Raw genomic sequence first — 19080 nt, 5'->3', positions numbered from 1 at the left:
GGCTACTGCATTAGGACTGCAGAGTCTTAGGGACCACCTGGGAAGTCCCCATTTTTAGTGCAATACTATTAGTTTATATTTTTAAAAAATCTAAAATCAGAGTGATTTGTCTTGAAACCACCCAGAGAGTTCTATACTACATTAAAATTCCAACTAGAACAAAGGGACACTCATTTAGAAAGCTTTTTTCTTTTTTACATTTCCAAAATTCTCAAGAGGAGAGAGAAAACACTCATCAACACAGCAAGCTTCTTCTGAAGCTCTAGTTCTACAAGAAGTAGAAGTAGATACAACCCACCGATGGTGTGGGATCACCGTCTATACCCAATGAGAGTAAAGGAGGCTTTTGTTAAACAGAAAGGAATGCTTACTATCAATAGAAAGGTCTCAGTCTCTGCCCACTTCTGCCAGAAAAAAGCTTAAAAAGCTATTAATAAATTAAAAATATATTAAGAGATTTTTTTTCTCCCCACCATGATGGTATCAAAAGAATTTGGTGTTAGTTTATAACTCTCTCCGCATTTGTTCCCCTGAATGGTATAGAGTCAGAAATAGCTTTCACAGCAATGAGAAAAATTTGCACACAAATGCACTTGACTTAACAATGACACCTTAATTTTTCTCCAGGATTGTATTAAAAAGATCAGATAGTATTTAATTTCAGAGTTAATTACATTTCTTGTTATCCTTTGAATAGTAATTCACATGAATAACTACTTGAATAATTATTTTAAAATGTTTGTCTCCTAATGATTTGTTCTGAATTAATATCAAGTTTAGTGTTTGCCTGGAGAATTCCATGGACAGAGGGGCCTGGCAGGCTGCAGTCCATGGGGTCGCAAAGAGTTGGATGCGACTGAGAGACTTTCACACTAACTTAATGTTTGTATGTCTATAAATGAATGTTTTGCTTAATGTTTTATCTGTTTAATTAATTTAAAAATTTTTTAACTTTATTTTTGGCTGTGCTGGGTCTATGTTGCTGTGGGCAGGCTTTCTCTAGTTGTGGTGGGTGGGGACCATGCTAGTTTCAGGGCTCAGGTTTCTTATTATGGGGGATTCTCTCGTTGTGGAGCACGGGCTGTAGAATGTTGAGTAGTTCTAGAGTTGTGGTGCATGGGCTTAGTTGCCCCACAATATGTGGGATCTTCCTGGACCAGGGATTGAATGTCCCCTGAATTGACAGGTGGACACCCAAGCACTGGACCACCAGGGAAGTCCTCTGTTTATTAATTTTTGAGATTGAGTTTAATGTTTAGTTTGATTTAAAAATTTATTAATAATTCTGAACCCTTAAAATACATATATTAAGTAATTCTGTGTTTTGGTGTTATATAAAAGCTAAGTGCAATCACGGTGTGGAAAGATAACCTTGTCCTGACACGAAGGATGAAATTCAGAGAAGCTAAGAGTACTTAGCGGAAGGTCACATGGCTGTTTAGTGAATGGCAGAGAATGGCATATGAATCCAGCTCTTGCTATGCTAAGTCTACATCATGTGTACCCACTCTGCACTCCCCCAGGCCCTCCTCATCTGTGTTGCTGGTCACAGCTTTGCTGCAACCCCAACCCTAATACAGGACTGCAAGGCTGAGTACCACTGCTCTTAGAGATGATGAAACCATAGGACTCAAAAACTATCTTTTGACCATCATCTCCCAGGGTCCCAAAAGCCCAAATAGGTGGTTGCTAGGGACCCAAGAAGAGACAGAAATCAGTCATAGAGGCAGAGTCTGCCCTTCCACGAGAGGGCTAGATGAAGAGCCGGGTGGTTTCTGCTACGTGCCTTGCACACTGTGGTGCGCTGTGTCGCGATGTCACACCCCGTGAGCCGTGTGCCCAGTCGGTTCTCTGCTCGCACTGTCGGGTGATGTCCTGCCAAATGGGAGCCATGCCTGGTCCCTGGTGTGCCACATGTGTCATGGGAAGGCCCAGATTAGAGCACTTTCCCAGAGAGACCTCGGGGGCTGATCCCGGTGACCCTAATCTATCCCGTAGCTTCAGTCTGGGCCTGACTTGCTCACAAACATCACCCTCAACTCCCAATTCGCAGGCTGAGGACCCCATTCCTGGGCAGGCCCAGCTGCAGGCCGCTCTGCTAATTAATGACTACTGATTGGCCCCAGAGGCGCACTCATTATGCCCAGTAGAGATCAAAGCCGGGCCCAATAATCTGCTAAACGAGATGTCAGATTAGGGCATTCTTCTGGGCTATTAGAAAGATTTTTCTCCCTGGGTAAAGGCCTGTCAGGGCATATGACCCCATCGCCCACCGTGAGCTGAGCCAGAGTGGCGCTCTGCAGCCTTTCTGCTCCTCTTGCATCGAATGTGGCCATTTAATGGACAGCCCTGCCCCAGGGGCCCGAATGATCCCCGGGGAGGTCACAGAATGAGAGGAAAGTCATGTTTGGGCAGAATCACCTCTGTCTCTTTATTCTTGGGATTGCTGAGGGTTAGGGGGAGCGTGGATCTCTCTGGACCCCTGTGCTTTCAGCTGAACCATGGGCATACTGCCTCAGTTTACCTCCTAGGGCTGGGGGTCAAGTTTAATGTTGGTACCACTCCCTCTTCTCAGGAACAGGCCCCAGACTGATATTAGTTTCAAACTGAAAGCCCCAGTCCAGCTTTCATACTCCAGGTTTGAGAATGGAGCCCTAGTTTTTAGAATTAGTGCTAATAGCTATTGGTGGCTATCATTGATCAAATGCAGAGAATGTCAGGCACTGTGCTAAATTTTGATTTTGTTTATACTGTCTCAAAACACTAGGTATTATTAACATCCTGTATTATACATGAGGAGAACAAGGCTCAGTAAATTGTCCAAGTCACACAATTTAACTCAGTAGCAGCTCCAGTGGTAGATCGTGATAGGCTGAAGTCAAGCAGCAAGTTGATTGGTTCAGAAACAAGCACGTGACCTAATTTTGTCCAATGAGAGAGCACTAATCACTAGTCTTTAAGGGAGTTTCTGGAAAAGGAGCTCTTTCTCCCTGGATAGTATGGGGTATGGATTGGATGTCTGGAACTGCTGAAGCTATTTTTCTCTCACCCATGAAGAATCTGGAATTGTTGGACGGTGGATAGCATGGGGCCATGTGGCGCCAACATGGTAGATCTTTGAAACTGTAGTTTGAGCTATTGAATTAAACTAAGCTAAATGAGTGAGTGAGCCTTCCCGGTGGCGCTAGTGGTAAAGAACCCACCTGCCAATGCAGGAGAGGTAAGAGAGGTGGGTTCTCTCCCTAGGTCGGGAAGATTCCTTGGAGGAGGGTGTGGTAACCCACTCTAGTATTCTTTCCTGGAGAATCACATGGAGAGAGGAGCCTGGTGAGATACAGTCCATAGGGTAGCAAAGAGTTGGACACGACTGAAGTGACTGAGCATGCAGGCAAATGAATGAACACATTGTCTTTATTGTTCAAGCCAGTTTGAGTCCTACTTCCTGGGACTTGCAAATAAAAGTATGGTACATGGCCCCTGTCCCAGAGGGACCAGACCTGTCCAGTGGGTCTGGGCCCGAAGAGTCAACCCTGGGATAAGCCCACCTGGGAAGCCAGGGGGCTGCTGGAAGCAGTCATGGCAGTCTGCCACATACTGTGGTTACCACCTGTCAGCCACTGTCCCAGCTACCACCTTAATCCAACTTAGCTACAGCCTCACCTGCCACCTCTGCTTTGCCTAATCACCCATGGTACTGGTCCAACTCACTATCTCACCATCCTCCTTCCCGCCTAGCCTTGTTGATATACCCAGAGCCAGCTCAGGGCTGAACCAGCCCTCTGTGTTGGTTAGGAGTAGGTTTGATTGCAAGGAACAGATACTCAAAGTGACAATGACTTAAACAAGATAGGAAGCTATTTTAATAGGAAATACGTAACGTCCTGGAGATGGGGACTCATGGTTGGTGTGGCCACTTGGCTGCACCAGAGTGCTCATTTGTACCTATTTTTGTCACTATTTTTACACAGATCAGCTTTGCCAGAGATTTGTCTGCTTTATCAAGTCTTTTCAGAGAGGCAGGTTTTTGGTTTTATTGATGCTTGCTTATGCCCATTTTCTATTTCATTAATCTCTGTCCTCATCTTTAATATTTCTTTCCTTCTACATTATTTGGGTTTACTTTATTGTATCCCTCCTCCCTAACTTGAGCTGGACAATTAACTCGAAGTTGTAGCCTTTACTTCTCTTACCTAAGCCATAATCTCTCTAACATCCCTGTAATTGTATCAAGAAATGTAGAAATGTTATTTTAATTATTGTTAGGGTCATTTCCATTATAATTTCTTTTTTAACACGAGCTATTTAGGAATATATCAGTTTATAGAATAATGTCTTAAAAATTATTTCTTGCTATCAATTTCTAATTTCTAGAAATTTTCAGTCTTTCTAAATGATCCATAAAAAAATGAATAATATAATGACTGAGTGAACTGTTCTATATTTGTCCATTAGACTAAGAGTGTTAATTTAAACCACTGCTAATAGTGTCTCTGCCCTTGCAGTTATAGAGACATCTGCTATGATTGTGGAAATGTTGATTTCTTTTGGTAGTTCTGTCAAACTTCACATATTTTGAAGTCATGTTATTAGGTGCCTACACATTAAAAAATTTTATATCTTCCTAGTAAATTTCCTTTCATTATTATGCACTGATCCTCTTTATTCCTAATGATGCTTTTCCCTTAAAATCTATTTTATTTGATATTGATATTGCTATACCAGCTTTCTTTTAGTAATTATTGTTTCTGGTATATTTTGAATTATCCATTTACTTCACACTTTCTGGGTCCATATATTTTAGTGTGTCTCTTGTAAATAGCAGATAGCTAGATTAAAAACATCCAACTTAATCTCTGGCTAGGTTGGCTCATGTACATTTTTTGTGACTTCTGCTGTTTTGTTTATCTGGGAGTGTCTTAATTTCTCCTTCATTTCTGAAGGATAGTCCTGCTGGATAGAGAATTCTTGATTGACAGTCTCTTGTATACGATGAGTTTGTTTTTTCTCTTGCTGTGTTCAAGATTCTCTTCTTGTCTTTTGTCAATTTGGCTATGATGTATATAGGCATAGATGATCTAATACGGCAAGTCTGGAAATCAGATTCTCCTCTCCTTGAAGGGTTTGCTGTTGCTTTTGGCTTGCTTAGTGACTCTGCTGGACTAACTCTGTAAAAGCCGTATTTCCTATATGTGTAGCCATTGAAGTCTCTGCTGGATCAGCCAGTGACTAATGATTGGCCAGAGATACCCTTAAATGCTTTGAACAAAGTTTTCTAGATTGTTCCATGTTGGCACATGAATCTCTGGAGCATTTACTTCAACCTCTGTATAGTATTCCATTATGTGAAGGTACCTTCATTTATTTATCTTTTTATCCAATAGTGGACATTTAGGTCATTTCTAGGTTTTTGATACGACATAGAACGTGGCATAGAGTGTCTGTGTTACCTCTAGTTCATGGGGGAGAATTTTCTACCATATCCATCTAGATGTGTAATTGCTGGGTGATGGAATGCATATTCTCAACCACAGGATACATTGCCAAACTAGTCTTCAAATAATTGTGCTCATTTATGTGTATATTATTAGTGTGTGTATATATGCGAAGAGTTGACTCATTGGAAAAGACCCTGATGCTAGGAGGGATTGGGGGCAGGAGGAGAAGGGGACGACAGAGGATGAGATGGCTGGATGGCATCACTAACTCGATGGACATGAGTCTGAGTGAACTCCGGGAGTTGGTGATGAACAGGGAGGCCTGGCGTGCTGCAATTCATGGGGTCAAAAAGAGTCGGACACAACTGAGTGACTGATCTGATCTGATAAATATATTTAATTTAGCTTAAAGTTGACCTCAAAAGGTTGCTTCCTAGGGCCTCTTGAGGTTCTCCTGCCCCACTGTGGCATGCTGTTTATTTTTGACCTGTTGCATTTCCTTTACTTTGCCTTGTGCCATTGTTAGTCTGAATGTCCCTTCTCAACTACAAGACTCAATTTTCCTGGAGGACATGGACCATGGCTTGTTTATCAGAGCATCCCCCCACCCTGCCCCAAAGGAATCAGATACACTGTATTCACTGAATTGAATGATTCATCATTTCAATGCCTTTTTTTAAAATGTGGTACAGGTCTGGTCCTATAGAGGAGCTTTCAGCTTTCCCTCTCTCTCCCCTTGATATTTCAACTCAGCTAAGTTCACCCCATATTACTGAGCACCTAAGTCTGGAGGTACTTACTCTGAAATGGGTTAGGGCTGGGATCTTGGTTGTCTCATGTGGAAATTTTGGCTAAACTCCTCTTCCTGCTGTGAAACACAAGCTTCCCCCTGAGCTGCCAACTCAGGCAAACATCTTTGTGGGAAGGTGGTCATCTGAGATTTGGAATAATTTGGATGTTGCTTGGAAGTAGTTAACCTTTGCTTAGCCAACCTTTCTTCATGGAAGTACTATAAGACAGTGAGAAAACCATATTAGGAGAGACATTCAAACAAGACATTTGAAATCACATCATTCACGTTTAAAGACCACTTTGCTAGCTACAACTCATTCTTAGCTGGCTCTTGAAGCAGTTCCCCAAGGACCGCTCCTGGTCACACCTGGTTTCCATTACTGTACTTAAAAGACGTAAAGCTGCCTTTCTTCAAAAGTACTGGGAACCACGATAATTCACTCTGACCTGCCCCTAGGTTGTCCAGATGAGCTTGTCTGACAGTTTCATGTGATCACAGTTATCCACAGCCCCTCACGAAGGCACATTCTGTCCAGACAGAAACAAATAATTGGCCTGCCAGTTTACAATGCCAACGGGATTCAGCACATACCTCCTTGGGTAGAGCCATCTGCTCTGCACACTTGGTTGGCAGTCTCGTCTCATGTGCCACTTCCTGGATGCAGGCACGTTCGCCTTGTACAAATGGAACTGCCTGCAGTTGCCTGGGCCCCTGGATGGAAGTCCCACCCCCTTGATCGGTAGAAGAAGACTGGGAGAAAGCTGGATGTTGGTATCCTTTGGGGGAGTACGCAGCTGTCCTAAGAGAGGTTATTTTTGGGACTTCCGTGGTGGTCCAGTGGTTAAGAATCTGTCTTGCAGTGCAGGCATGTTTGAACTCGTGTTCGATCCCTGGTAAGGGAATTAAGATCCCACATGCCTCAGAGCACAAGCCCACGTGCCACAACTAAGACACAACACAGCCAAATAAACCGTGGTGGTGGTGGTTTGGTCACTAAGTCGTGTCTGACTCTTTTGAGTCCATGGATTGTAGCCTGCTGGGCTCCTCTGTCCATGGAATTCTCCAGGAAAGAATACTGGAGTGGGTTGCCATTTCCTTTTCCAAATAAATAAATAAATATAAAAAAAGAGAGAGAAAGAGAGGCTATTCTTTCCTTTTTGTTGGAGAGGGAAAAGGAGTCCTTTCTCCCTTAAAGCCAAAGAAGGTAGATACCAAGAGATCCGTTCTTTTTTTTCAACTGAAGTATAGTTGATTTACAATGTCATATTAATTTCTCCTTGTAAAAGTCTTTTTATATTTTGAAGGGGCTCACGAAATGAGAGAAGGGACTTTCTGGTGTGCTCCTGTGTGCCATGAATAGGAGAGAGGAGGATATGAGAGAGCTGGTAGAGTGGAGAAGGAGCAGCCGCTCTCCCGCTTTTGGGGTCCTGAGTTTCCGGTGGGTTTAGTGGATGCCAGATAAGACACCTGGACTTGAGTTCTTTCCTGTTACCCACTCCTGCCTTCCCCTTTCTCCCTTCCTTCTACTTCCTCCCCCTTCCCCAACCCCTCCTTCCCACCCTCCCCACCCCACCAGCAGCTTGTCTGTTGAGTGAGAAGTACCAGCAACAAATGGCCCTTTGCTTCTTGCAGGGCCTTCTGAAGAGCCCAGATGTGCATCCCATGAGAGGGCCAGCGCGAGGATGCCTGCCGCATCGGGGGCACGGAGGTCATTCAGCTTCACTAAATAATTAGCAGAGACAACCAACCTGGAGAGGATTTCAGCCTGACTTAGAAGTTATGTCCCCTCTCCTTCCTTTTTGTCCCAAACACCCGATGACCTCAACCTAGGAGGAGGTGGGGGAAAGTGTTTGGAGACCAGTTCACATCCCTTTTCCATCACAAGTAACTGTGGCTACAGCTCTGGCCTCTCCTGGGAAAGGGAGGAGAAGAAGCAGACCAGTGACAGAAGTGGGTCTTGATGAACAGAACCAGCACGTCCTGGGAACTCAAGGAGACTGAAATGAATGGGTTGGACTAAGTTATAGTCATTGGAGAAGGAAATGGCAGCCCACTCCAGTGTTCTTGCCTGGAGAATCCCAGGGATTGGGGAGCCTGGTGGACTGCCGTCTATGGGGTTGCACAGAGTCGGACACAACTGAAGCGACTTAGCAGCAAGTTACAGTTACAGGAACCTTTAACCAATGAGCAAAGGAACTTGTCATAGTATAGATAGGGGAAGAGAAAACATATAGAACTGTTTTTGTGCTTATTTCCTACTAAGTTGAGACTCTTCGATAAATCATTTTTATTTGTGAATTCTTGAAGTGTCAACATACAGTTCTAGCGATTCACAGGCCCTAGCTTTGAGCAGGAATGGCTTAAGGTTAAGCTTTTTAAAGATAAACGAAACCTCCAAAAAGAGACCTAATTGTGGGAAAATGGCTTTTGAACCAGGAAACATGAGTATTATGAGACTGTTCACAGTGGGAACTCAAACAGAACTGGCATCATTCTAGAGAAGGAATGAGGAGATGCGGCAGGCGGCCCACGGTGGGCTGTGTGCTCACCAGAGTCGAATCGGAGCAGAAACTAAAAGTGAACAATAGTGAACAAGTGCCTTCACAGAGAAGACCACCACACAGAGGAAAACAGAGATGCTGGGAGGGGAAGCTGGGCTCCACCTTGCCTCCATCTCAGTTCTCTTTTCTCCTGTCTCCTTACAACTGAATCGCTCCCACATCTGTGATTCATGGGATCCAGTCTCAGTGGTGCTGGTTCAAGAGAACAGAGAAGCCAAATATGATGTCATTAGAACTTCAGTTCCATCCTTAGATTTCTCAGTCACGAAAATCGATACTCCTGAGCCCACTTGTCTGTTTCTCTCTCTGCTTCTGTGCCTCCCCAGGGCATAGCTTTCTCCTCTCCCCAGACCTCCACCTTAGAGCTATCAGTGCCTCTTGGATATTTCTCTCCCTTGTCCTTTTACTTCTAATTCTGCTTGTCAAAGGCCCAGAGAACCACCTTTCTTGGCAAAGATGTCTTCAAAGGTGGGAAAGAGAGTCCAAGAAGTGGGCCAGCCGGGGCCCCCTTAGCAGGACAGCGCTGGTTGGGAGGCCTGAAGCAATCACTGATTAATAATTGTATCCTGTCAAACAGTAAGTGCGTAGGTTCTTTGTGGCCAGATGACCCTGACTAGGATGCTGTGACTCAGAGTGAGTTATTCAACCTCTCTAAGCCGCAGGTTCTTTAATTTAAACTGGGTATGATGATTCCTACCTCATGGACTTGGCTGTGAGGGCTGAATGGATGATCCATGAAAAGCACAGGACTTTGAGCCTAGTGGCTGGGCGTATCTCTCTGTGGCCCCCAGGGACACGGGAGTGCAGCCACCTAGAGCCCAGGATGAGGGACTTCTCCCCAGTCCCTGAATCTAGCTTCCCAGGGCCAGAGATCCCCTCTCAGCTGCTCTGGGCTCTCTCTCTCACTCCCTGCTTCTTCCTCAAGACCCTGCCTACCTGTCTGGGGGCTTCCCTGCTTTCCTTAGATGTGGGAGGAAGGTGCATTTCATCTGACTGCCTGGTTAGTTTGATTTGATGTTCCTTGACTGTGCGCCTGTGATGCCCTGGGTCTTGCTGTGGGAGCCTCGGGCATTAGCTTTCGAGGTGTCAACCTGGGGGGCTGGTTGGGAAACATTCCCTCTTGGACATCCCGGCAGAAGGGCTTCCCTGCTCTAGCCGATGCCCCAAATCTCCAAGCAAATGCCTTCTCTGAGCCCAAGATCTCTGCCCTTGCTCTGTTCTCTTTGCTGCTCTGACTGGACCATGTCCCCTCAGTCCCCTCAGTTGGCTGGGCCCTTACTGCCTGCCCACGACAGAGACCCTGAGGCCAGCAGTGCTCCTCCTCTGACGGCCCTGGGACTGCCTGGAAATATGGCTTTGGGAATCAAAGGCAGAAATCCGAGGGCCAGAAGGAAGGAAAAGAGGAAAGAAGGGAAGAAATAAGTCAGTCACTGCGCCATCTCAAGAGCTGTGATGCGGTGCTCCTAGGATTCTGTCTGTAAAGGTGAGTGCCGTGCCTGACACACGTGTAAGTGCCCCACAAACATGTGTCAGGTGGGCATTGATCTAATATGTCTGCTTATTCACTTATGAGAGTCAAAAGGAGGAAATACCTGCCACCCTTGCTTCTCTTGTCTGTCTCAGAGCTAGCACAGACAGCATGTGAGATGAACTTCCGATGCTCAGTAACTCTTCACCGAAGATATTCTGACACCGACATGGGTTCACCTTCTCCTTGTTGGTGCACAAAGCAGGATAGTGTGAACAGGATGGGGAGGCCCAAGGACTGGGGAGTGAGACACTGTTTAACCTACTTAGCGAATCTGCTGCTTAGAAACACAAACAAATACCGAGTGTGCTAATTACGAATGACAACAGGGTTTGCTGGTTTTCAACACCTGTCAGTCATCTCATTCTAATCTCCTGACAGCCCGTGAGATGGGGCGAGCATTCTTCCTGGATTTACGGATGTGCTGCTGAGATGGCCAGGGAAGTGGAGGGCTGTGCAAGTTTGCACAGCTGAGCACAGATTCCAACCCGGGTCTGAGTGTCACCGCCTCCTGGGCAGGCTGCTCTTCCCATCACATGTGGGCTCCTTTTGTCTCCCAGTGTGGAGGGGTGACCACTCTCAGCACCCACAGGAGGAGGGACCTACCCCAGGTCTCAGGAGGCTCCTCATGCTGACCCTGTTCAGCCCCTTAGGCTGATGAACCAGGGCTATGGGTTTGGCAGGAGCACTGGCCTCGGAGTGGGACAGCCCTGGGGTTCCAAACCCAGGCACTTACCATCCATGACTTCAAGAAGGTCACCTTCTGTGCCTGGGCCTCATTTCCTTCAACTATAAAATAGATAGCTAGGGGGAACCTACTGTATATAGCTCGGGGAGCTCAGCTCAGTGCTCTGTGGTGACCTAGATGGATAGGGTGGGGGGTAAGAAGGAGTCCAAGAGGGAGGGGATATATGTACACATATAGCTGAATCACTTTTTTGTACTGGAGAAACTAACACAACGTTGGAAAGCAACCATAACCCAATTTAAAAAGAACAGTAAGTGGGGGACCCAGGGAGTGGGGGTGCATCATAATTCCAGTTTTTTATACTTGCTGTGAGTTTCTCAGATTTGCCCCATAAATGTCCATTTAACTCTGTTAATTTGACAGAGACTCCGCAAGCCCACCCAGGAAGAGTCCGTGCAGGGTAGGGAAGGCCTTACGGCAGGTGTCAGATGAGAGAAATGCTGAGGGTAGTGGAGGCTGGAAAGGAGTAACTCAGCATCTTCTTCAAACAGACATCCTTTGCACGAATCCATAGGCCTTTGCAGTTTTCCAAGTGTTTTGCACACTTAACCTGGGAGAGCTGGAACCCCATTTTATTAATACAACTGATGCTGCTGAAGCCTGGGAGGGGGAAAGAATACTAGTGAGTTCTTACTCCTGCCCGGCTTGCACTGGGCACTCTGGCGCCTATGTCACCCTTCCAGAGGCCCTCCCTCTGGGGTCAGTGTTATTGTGCCCATTTACTGTTGAGGAGACTGAGGCTCAGAGAGGAGTAATTTGCCCGGGATCGCACAGCTACCAGATGATGGGACTAGGGTTGATACCTGGGGGGCTCTGATTACAAAATCTCTGCTTCATTCATCATGAGGACAGGACAGGGACCCTGCTCAAGGCTAGCTTTCCGGACATTCAGTTCTTTGGCCCATGTTCCCCTTGTTCTGCTTAGAGACTTCAGAGGACTCTGAGTTGGGAGCGGGTGGCTGTGCTTCACCTTCTCAGATGCATCCCGTTTGCACTGGGCTCCCACTTGGCGCCGGCTTGGCTTCTTCGAAAGAGACTGAGAAGTCAGAGCCTACAAGCTGCCACTGGACCCTGCAGCCTTCACCTCACCTCTTCCTGTCCTGCTTCCCGACTAGGAGGCCTTCCAGTGAGTAAGTGCTGGTGGGCAGGGCACTGCCGGTCATCACCATGCTGCTTAGGCCCCTGCAGAACAGGCTCCCGACCCGTCAGAGCTGCTGGGGAGGCCAGGTGTCCCCTCTGGATCTGGAAACCCGCCCCCTGAGGCTGAGGTGTTGCATCCCTTGATGGTAATACGTTCAGGGCTCTTATTTCTGTGGCTCAGGAAGCGAGGGTGGACGAGGGAGAGTGAAGGGGTTAATTTAATTTTGGCCGTTATTCCTTTTTGGCATCTGCAAGTTAGCTTAATAGGATCTCAGCTTTCCTGTTGCCTCACCAGTGAAACAGAAACCAGACCACAAGGGGGTCTGGAGATGGTTAAACGGCGATGCCTCTGGTGATGCGTCCTGGTGGGCTGTGGGGCCTCCTTGGAGATATCATTAGGAGATGATGCTAGAAACGCCAGGCTGGGCTCCCCTGTCACCCGGGTGGGGGGGTGGTGGGCAGGTCATGGCGGGGGCTGGGGGGTGCTCCCTGGGAGGCCCGGCTCAGGCAGAGGGCAAGCAGGTATGTGTAACATCTGCAGGTGTGGGTGGGGTCCTGGCTCCACTGCCTTTCCATAACACCTGGGAGTCCTAGCCTGCCGGGGTTCTTGCCTCTCAGGTTTCAGGGCATAAAACAGCACTCAGCTTGGCACACAGCACACCTAACTCAATATTTATCAGCCCCACCAGACTTCTGGTCTTTCTCCTGCTCCTCCACTCCCAAGCCTTTGGGATTCCCCTTCTGTCTTCCGGAGGTGCTCTTCCGGCTCTTCATTTCATGGCCAGCTCTTACTTCAGATCTCAGTCTGAATGTCACTTCCTCCAGGAAGCCCTCTGAAACCAGGCTGGCGGACTTCATGGTGCTCTGAACTTCCCTTTTCAGTCTTGTTCCTACCCTGCCCCATTTCTCCATCATGGTTTCCCCATGCGGAAAGCAGGGCATGGGCTCCTTCACGCTGGGGCCTTGGCGGCAGGCCCGCAGAGGGTTTGCACCACTCACAACCTTGAGGGTGGATGGGGGAAGGAAGGGTCACCGGTGTTCTGACCCACCAAGCCGCCCTCTGGGAGCCAGGAGAAAGGGGATTTAGCCAATCCCGAGGTCAGGACTCTCCTGCCAGGATCGCTTTTCTCTCCACTGTGGTTTTCATTATTTTTCATTCCCAGACTATTTTGGAAGCTGGCTGCCATGGGAACTGAGTCTTTGGAAAGCCCCGGCCTCTTTTCCCCTCCTGCCCACCCCCCCTCCCTTCCATCTCCATTCCCTCTTAATTGGTTTTTAGTTCCCTGGCTTTCAGGCTGGTCTGTTTATTTTGATTGCAGCTCACAGAACAAATCCTTAATGAAGCAGCTTGTGGGGAGGGCCATTAGCAGCCGCCTGCCCCTAGGGAGTGGGGGAGGGGCTGGACCAGAGACTGCCAGGGCCTCCGGGAGGAGGCGGTGGCCAGGCGCAGGGCGGCAGTCTGGGGTTCGGGACCAGTCTTCCTTCACGTACAGTCTGGAGGAGGGAAACAGAGCAGGTCCTCCCCTAGCTGTCTGCAGTCTCAGGCCGGAAGACCCCACAGCTCTTTTAAACAACCCTTCACAGGACTCCCCCAAGTCCTCCCAGTGACCCTGAAGTGGTGCATTCTATAGATGAGGGGAGTGGGGAGCAGAGAGGTTGAGGGACCTAAGGCACCCTGCCAGCAAGCCTGTGATCAGGAGCCATCAGACCTGTGTCTTTTTCCTGGTATTCCCAGTTTCCCAGGAACGTTACTCATCCTTAGGCCGAATTGGCAGTATATGGTTCCAGCTAGGCTCTTCCAGACCCTGGCTTTGGGAGCCAAGACCTCCTTGTCTGGTGCCTCGGTTTCCCCACCTGTGATTTTAGTGTGGAGCCATCTGGGCCTTACACTACTTACTGGACAGCTTCTCAGACTGGGTAAGACTGTGTGTGCCCTCAAAGAGGAACAGATTGTATGAACATGGGTCGCTATGGTGAATGTATAGAAAAATGTGTACAGTTTTCCTAGCTGTAACCAGGCTAGAAGCCCCCCAGGCTCTTTGACTGTCCGTCCTCAGGGTGACCTCAGGGGATATGGGTAGTTTTCCCTCTCATATTGACCTCATTCTGCCAGAGCCATTAATTTTAGAAGCAAACACACATAGGGTGTTGGAATGGAAAGCTCCCTATGAGATCAAGCCCAGTGGCTTTCAAACTGGTGTTAGGAGCTTCAGCTCCAGGACTGGGAGTCTGAGGACAGTAGCAAGGGGAGCCAGCCTTCTCCCCACCGCTAACTTCAGTCCAAGGGACTCAACTTTTATCTGCTCTGTGTCACGGGGTCATGTCTTTTTTTTTTTTTTTTTTTTTAGAAAAGAGGGCTTCCTTTCTGTCCTGGTCATGGTTGCTCTCCAGAATACATTCAGATCAGATGGCCATGCCCCTTTCCTTTTCAGTGACTGGCTGGAAAGAGACACTTTTGACCCATGAGGTCTGATAGGGCCCTGTGGGAAAAGCTTCTTGCTCCTAAAAATCAAACACAAGAAATACATTCCTCTTCATTCTTGGCTAGGGGAGTGCCTGGTCGTGATGTCTGGTACTGCGGTAGCCATCCGGTGCCCCTGAAGGAAGCCAATTCAAGGACAGAGCTAATCCACAGAGAACTGCAGGGAGCCTGATGACATTGGTGGGCAGCTGACCATACCAAACATAAGTGGTCCTGTCTTTGGACTTTATCAGATGATAACTTTATTGTTTAAGCCTGATGGAATGCACTACCTTTTGGTTTTTGATTTTTGTTGTTTCTTTGCTTGCTTTTATAATTTTTTGTGTATGTGCTAAATTGCTTCTGTTGTGTCTGAGTCTTTGTGACTGTATGGACTGTAGCACATCAGGCTCCTCTGTCCATGGGATTCTCCTGGCAAGAATACTGGAGTGGGTTGCCACGACCTCCACCAGGGGATCTTCCTGACCCAGGGATCGAAACGTGTCTCCTGCATTGGCAGGCAGGTTCTTTACCAGTAGCCCTGCCTGGGAAGCTCTCTATTATTTACAGTTAAATGCAAATTAATGATGTGTACTTTGAAAACTTTGACCTAACTCAGCCCCCACATTCCAAAGACAAAGTGACTGAGGCCCAAGGGAATTGGCAGTGATGGGGTCACGGTCATGTCCTGATTAGTCGTAGAGGTGGTTCAGCATCCGAGGACTTCTGACTTTTGGTCTAGGGCTCTAGGTTTGGATTCCCAGCTGGAGATCTGGTCTCCTGGGGTTGTCCCAGCTGGCCTTGCCTTCTGGTCTCTGAAGGATCTGGGCAAGCTAGGGAGGCCCTGCATGGCTGAGAGAGTTGGGACCAAGGGGGCAACATAGACCGAGGGCCTCTTCAGTTGTGGGCAGCTCCTGAAAAGCACATGGCAGACGGGTAATCCATTTCTGCGCCAGGCTGTGAGACTGAAAAGGAGAAAGTGAGGCATTCAGGGTTAGCCACGTATACCAGTTAGGAAATAAGTTTGGCTGCTTAAAATAAACCTTCAACAAATTAAACAGTTATTTTTCTTATGTAATAGGAAATCTGGAGATAGGCAATTCAGAGTGATACAGCTATTCAAGAGAGTCATTAAGAGTCAAGACTCCTGCTATCTTCCTTCTCTGCCATCCTTCATTTAGAGCTTTTATCCTCATGGTCATTAATGACTGTACCACTTCCAGACATCATAACTGAGTTCCAGGCTGGAAGAAGTGGGTAAAGAAAAAATTTGTACTGGCCAGATCAATGTCTTTTTATCAAGAAAACAAAACCTTTCCAGAAGCCTCACTGTAAATTCTTTCTATGCCTCATTGGCCAGGAGTATGGACATGTTTAGCTAGATTTGGAGGAGCTGAACATTTTTAACAAGAGATTTTGCTGCCCCAGACAAACTCAAGATTTTGTTAGAAAGGTGAGAGAGGGAAGTGGATATTGGGAGGCAACCAGTAGTCTTCCACAGCAGGATTTGCACAATCTGAGCAGAATGACTGAGCTAGAAATAAAACCCAGAGGGTGTGAGCCCCTCTCTGAAAGGTCCAAAGCTGCTCAGGCCTCAATTTGCTGCTTCCAGGGTCTCCACCCTCTTAATCATCTCCCTCACAGATGTCAAAGTAATCGTTTCGCAGCGCACCTTCCTGACCTGAAATGTCCCTTTGCCCATAGGATGCAGTCCAAATTCTTCGGCTTCGTATTTAAGGTCTTCTCTCAGGCTGCAAACCAGGTCTTTGGGCCAATTCATTTCCTGTCCCCATCCTCAGCTTGCCTTTCCCCCATTTGGACATTGCCCCTTAAGTTATTCTCGTGGGCCATCTCCTATCCTTTTCTGCCTGATCGAATCCTACCACCTTTAGGGTCACCTCATCCCCAAAACTGACTCAGCTGCTCTGGACTTTCCCTATGGTTCCTTCAGGCATGATAACTTGTGTTACTCAGATCAAATATTTGTCCTGTACCAACAATGGCACCCCACTCCAGTACTCTTGCCTGGAGAATCCCATGGGCGGAGGAGCCTGGTAGGCTTCAGTCCATGGGTTGCGAAGAGTCAGACATGACTGAGCAACTTCACTTTCACTTTTCACTTTCATGCACTGGAGAAGGAAATGGCAACCACTCCAGTGTTCTTGCCTGGAGAATCCCAGGGACGGGGGAGCCTGGTGGGCTGCCGTCTATGGGGTTGCACAGAGTCGGACATGACTGAAGCGACTTAGCAGCAGCAGCAGCAACCACCCCAGAATTAAGCTCCCTGAGGTATGAAAACAGGCCTCATGTTTATAGACCCAAGTCTTACAAGTGGAAGATGCTCAATAAATATTCACTTTCCTGCAAAACAGTTCATCTTGAGCAACCTCAAGCCAGGGGCCCTGGGAGAGTCCTTGGGTTATGGATGGATTTCAAAATGCAGAGGTGGAAATATGCTCACAATTATGCTCACAGTGATTTAGGAAGTTGGGAAGCTGGAAAGTCTGTGGTCATTTGAACCGCTGTGGCCATTTGATAGGCAAGGATCCTGTCTGTCTTGTTTACCACTGCGTCCCCAGCACACAGTGGTGTCCCTGGCATTCGTAGGCATTGAATGAATATTTATTGAAAATGATATGGGAAGGCACTAATGAACAACCAGCAGTTGGATCCAATAGGCCTGACCCCCTTTGGGACTTGCCCTGCAGCCTGGAAAAAGCTCTTTCATCTCTCAATCCTAATGGAAAGAGTTGAACCTCTCAAGCCCCTCAGGAGAGACCACCCAGGGCCTCTTTCTCCTTCCAGTTGTCCAGAGTCAGGACAACAGTGTGCCAGCCACGAACGCAAGTGTCCTCCCATTTTGAAGGGCCACACACAATCTAGCAACTTGAGAGGCTAAGAAGTCACTCAGTGGTAATGGGAAGAAAGAGGCAGGAAGGAATGATTTTAGGGGTAGACAACAAACAGCATGTGCTACTTTTCTGTTTGAAGATAAGGGAATAGGAGCTTGGAGAGATGAAGGGACTTGCCCAATGCCCCACAGTCAGTAAGTAGCAGTGCTGGGGTCTATCTGGTTCTAAAACCTCTTTATTTCCAGTCTGTTACTTTCATGATGCAAGACCAAAGTGTGCATTGCAGTATGTGCAAGGCTGGGTGGGGTATTCAGAACCTGGGAACCTCTGTCTTAGGGACCAGTAGTATGGCAATGGCACCCCACTCCAGTACTTTGGCCTAGAAAATCCCATGGATGGAGAAGCCTGGTAGGCTGCAGTTCATGGGGTCGCTAAGAGTCGGACACGACTGAGCGACTTGACTTTCACTTTTCACTTCCATGCATTGGAGAAGGAAATGGCAACCTACTCCAGTGTTCTTGCCTGGAGAATCCCAGGGAGGGGAAGCCTGGTTGGCTGCCGTCTATGGGGTCGCACAGAGTCGGACACGACTGAAGCGGTGCAGCAGCAGCAGCAGCAGTATGGCATTTCAGACACAGGCCCTCTGGATTCGTAACTCCTTCCCCTTGAAAATAGACTTTATTGGGTGGCGATGGATGGAGTGGGACAGAAAGAAGATGCTATACACCTTCATCATTTTTTGGAGTTTGTTTGTTTTTTGTTGTTGTTGTTGTTTGTTTAGTCATGCTGTGTGGCTTATGGAATCTTAATTCCCTAATCAGGGATCGAATTCATGCCCCCTACAGTGGAGGTGTGGAGTCTTAATCACTGGAACCCAGAGACGTCACCTTCATCTTTTTTAAGCTCTTAGTTTTAAGCATAATATGCATTTAGAATCTGTGCATGCTCAGTTGTGTCTGACTCTTTGCGACCCCATGGACTATAGCCCGCCAGGCTCCTCTGTCGGTGGGGATTCTCCAGGCAAGAATACTGGAGTGGGTTGCCATGCTCTCCTCCAGGGGATCTTCCCAACCCAGGGATCGAACTCAAGTCTCCCGCATTGCAGGCAGATTCCTTACTATCTGAACCACCAGGGAAGCCCCTGGTACAGGGTACACAAGGATAAATCATCTACATTGTCTGGTTCAATAAGTGACGGCCATCATCACCACAGAATGACTGGGAGTGAGAACCAGAAGTGCCCATCGGTTGTGCAGTAACAACAGCAGAAAGCCTGGTGACTAGTACAAGGCTTCCTTTTTTAAACTAGAACTTTGCCTTTTATATACTGATCCTTGCCTTAGGAAACTAGCCAATCTAAGCATGTCCTAGTCTGATATCCTGCTGTAAGAACTTCTGCAACCCCGCAAAGAGGAGTAAAATAAAATGCATTCATTTCTCCTAACAAAATGTTATTTAAGATCTGTCAGTGTAGTATTGCTGCTCTAGATCAATGAAAGTCAGTTTTACTTTATCACAACTTTTTCTAATTGAGCAGTGGTTTTCCGTTGATAACATCTAAC

General features: G+C 47.3%; 1 long non-coding RNA gene across 5 annotated transcripts in view; it reads left to right on the top strand.

Moving 5' to 3' along the window:
- LOC138989908 (uncharacterized) overlaps positions 1-19080 on the top strand; it is a 145355-nt gene that overhangs the window by 64904 nt on the left and 61371 nt on the right. The window contains exons 1-2 of one of the 5 annotated variants that reach the window (XR_011466093.1): positions 7873-10272; positions 11991-12351. The exons of the other annotated variants lie outside the window; for them this stretch is intronic. This is a non-coding gene — a long non-coding RNA (uncharacterized lncRNA). Of the gene's footprint in view, positions 1-7872; positions 10273-11990; positions 12352-19080 lie in introns of those variants that run through there. 5 annotated transcript variants of the gene reach the window in all.

This window comes from Bos mutus, chromosome 11 (genome assembly GCF_027580195.1).
Source record: "Bos mutus isolate GX-2022 chromosome 11, NWIPB_WYAK_1.1, whole genome shotgun sequence".
NCBI classification, from domain to species: Eukaryota; Metazoa; Chordata; class Mammalia; order Artiodactyla; family Bovidae; genus Bos; species Bos mutus.
The sequence above is the reverse complement of the archived record's forward strand: the minus strand, read 5'-3'. Positions and strand labels throughout refer to the sequence as shown.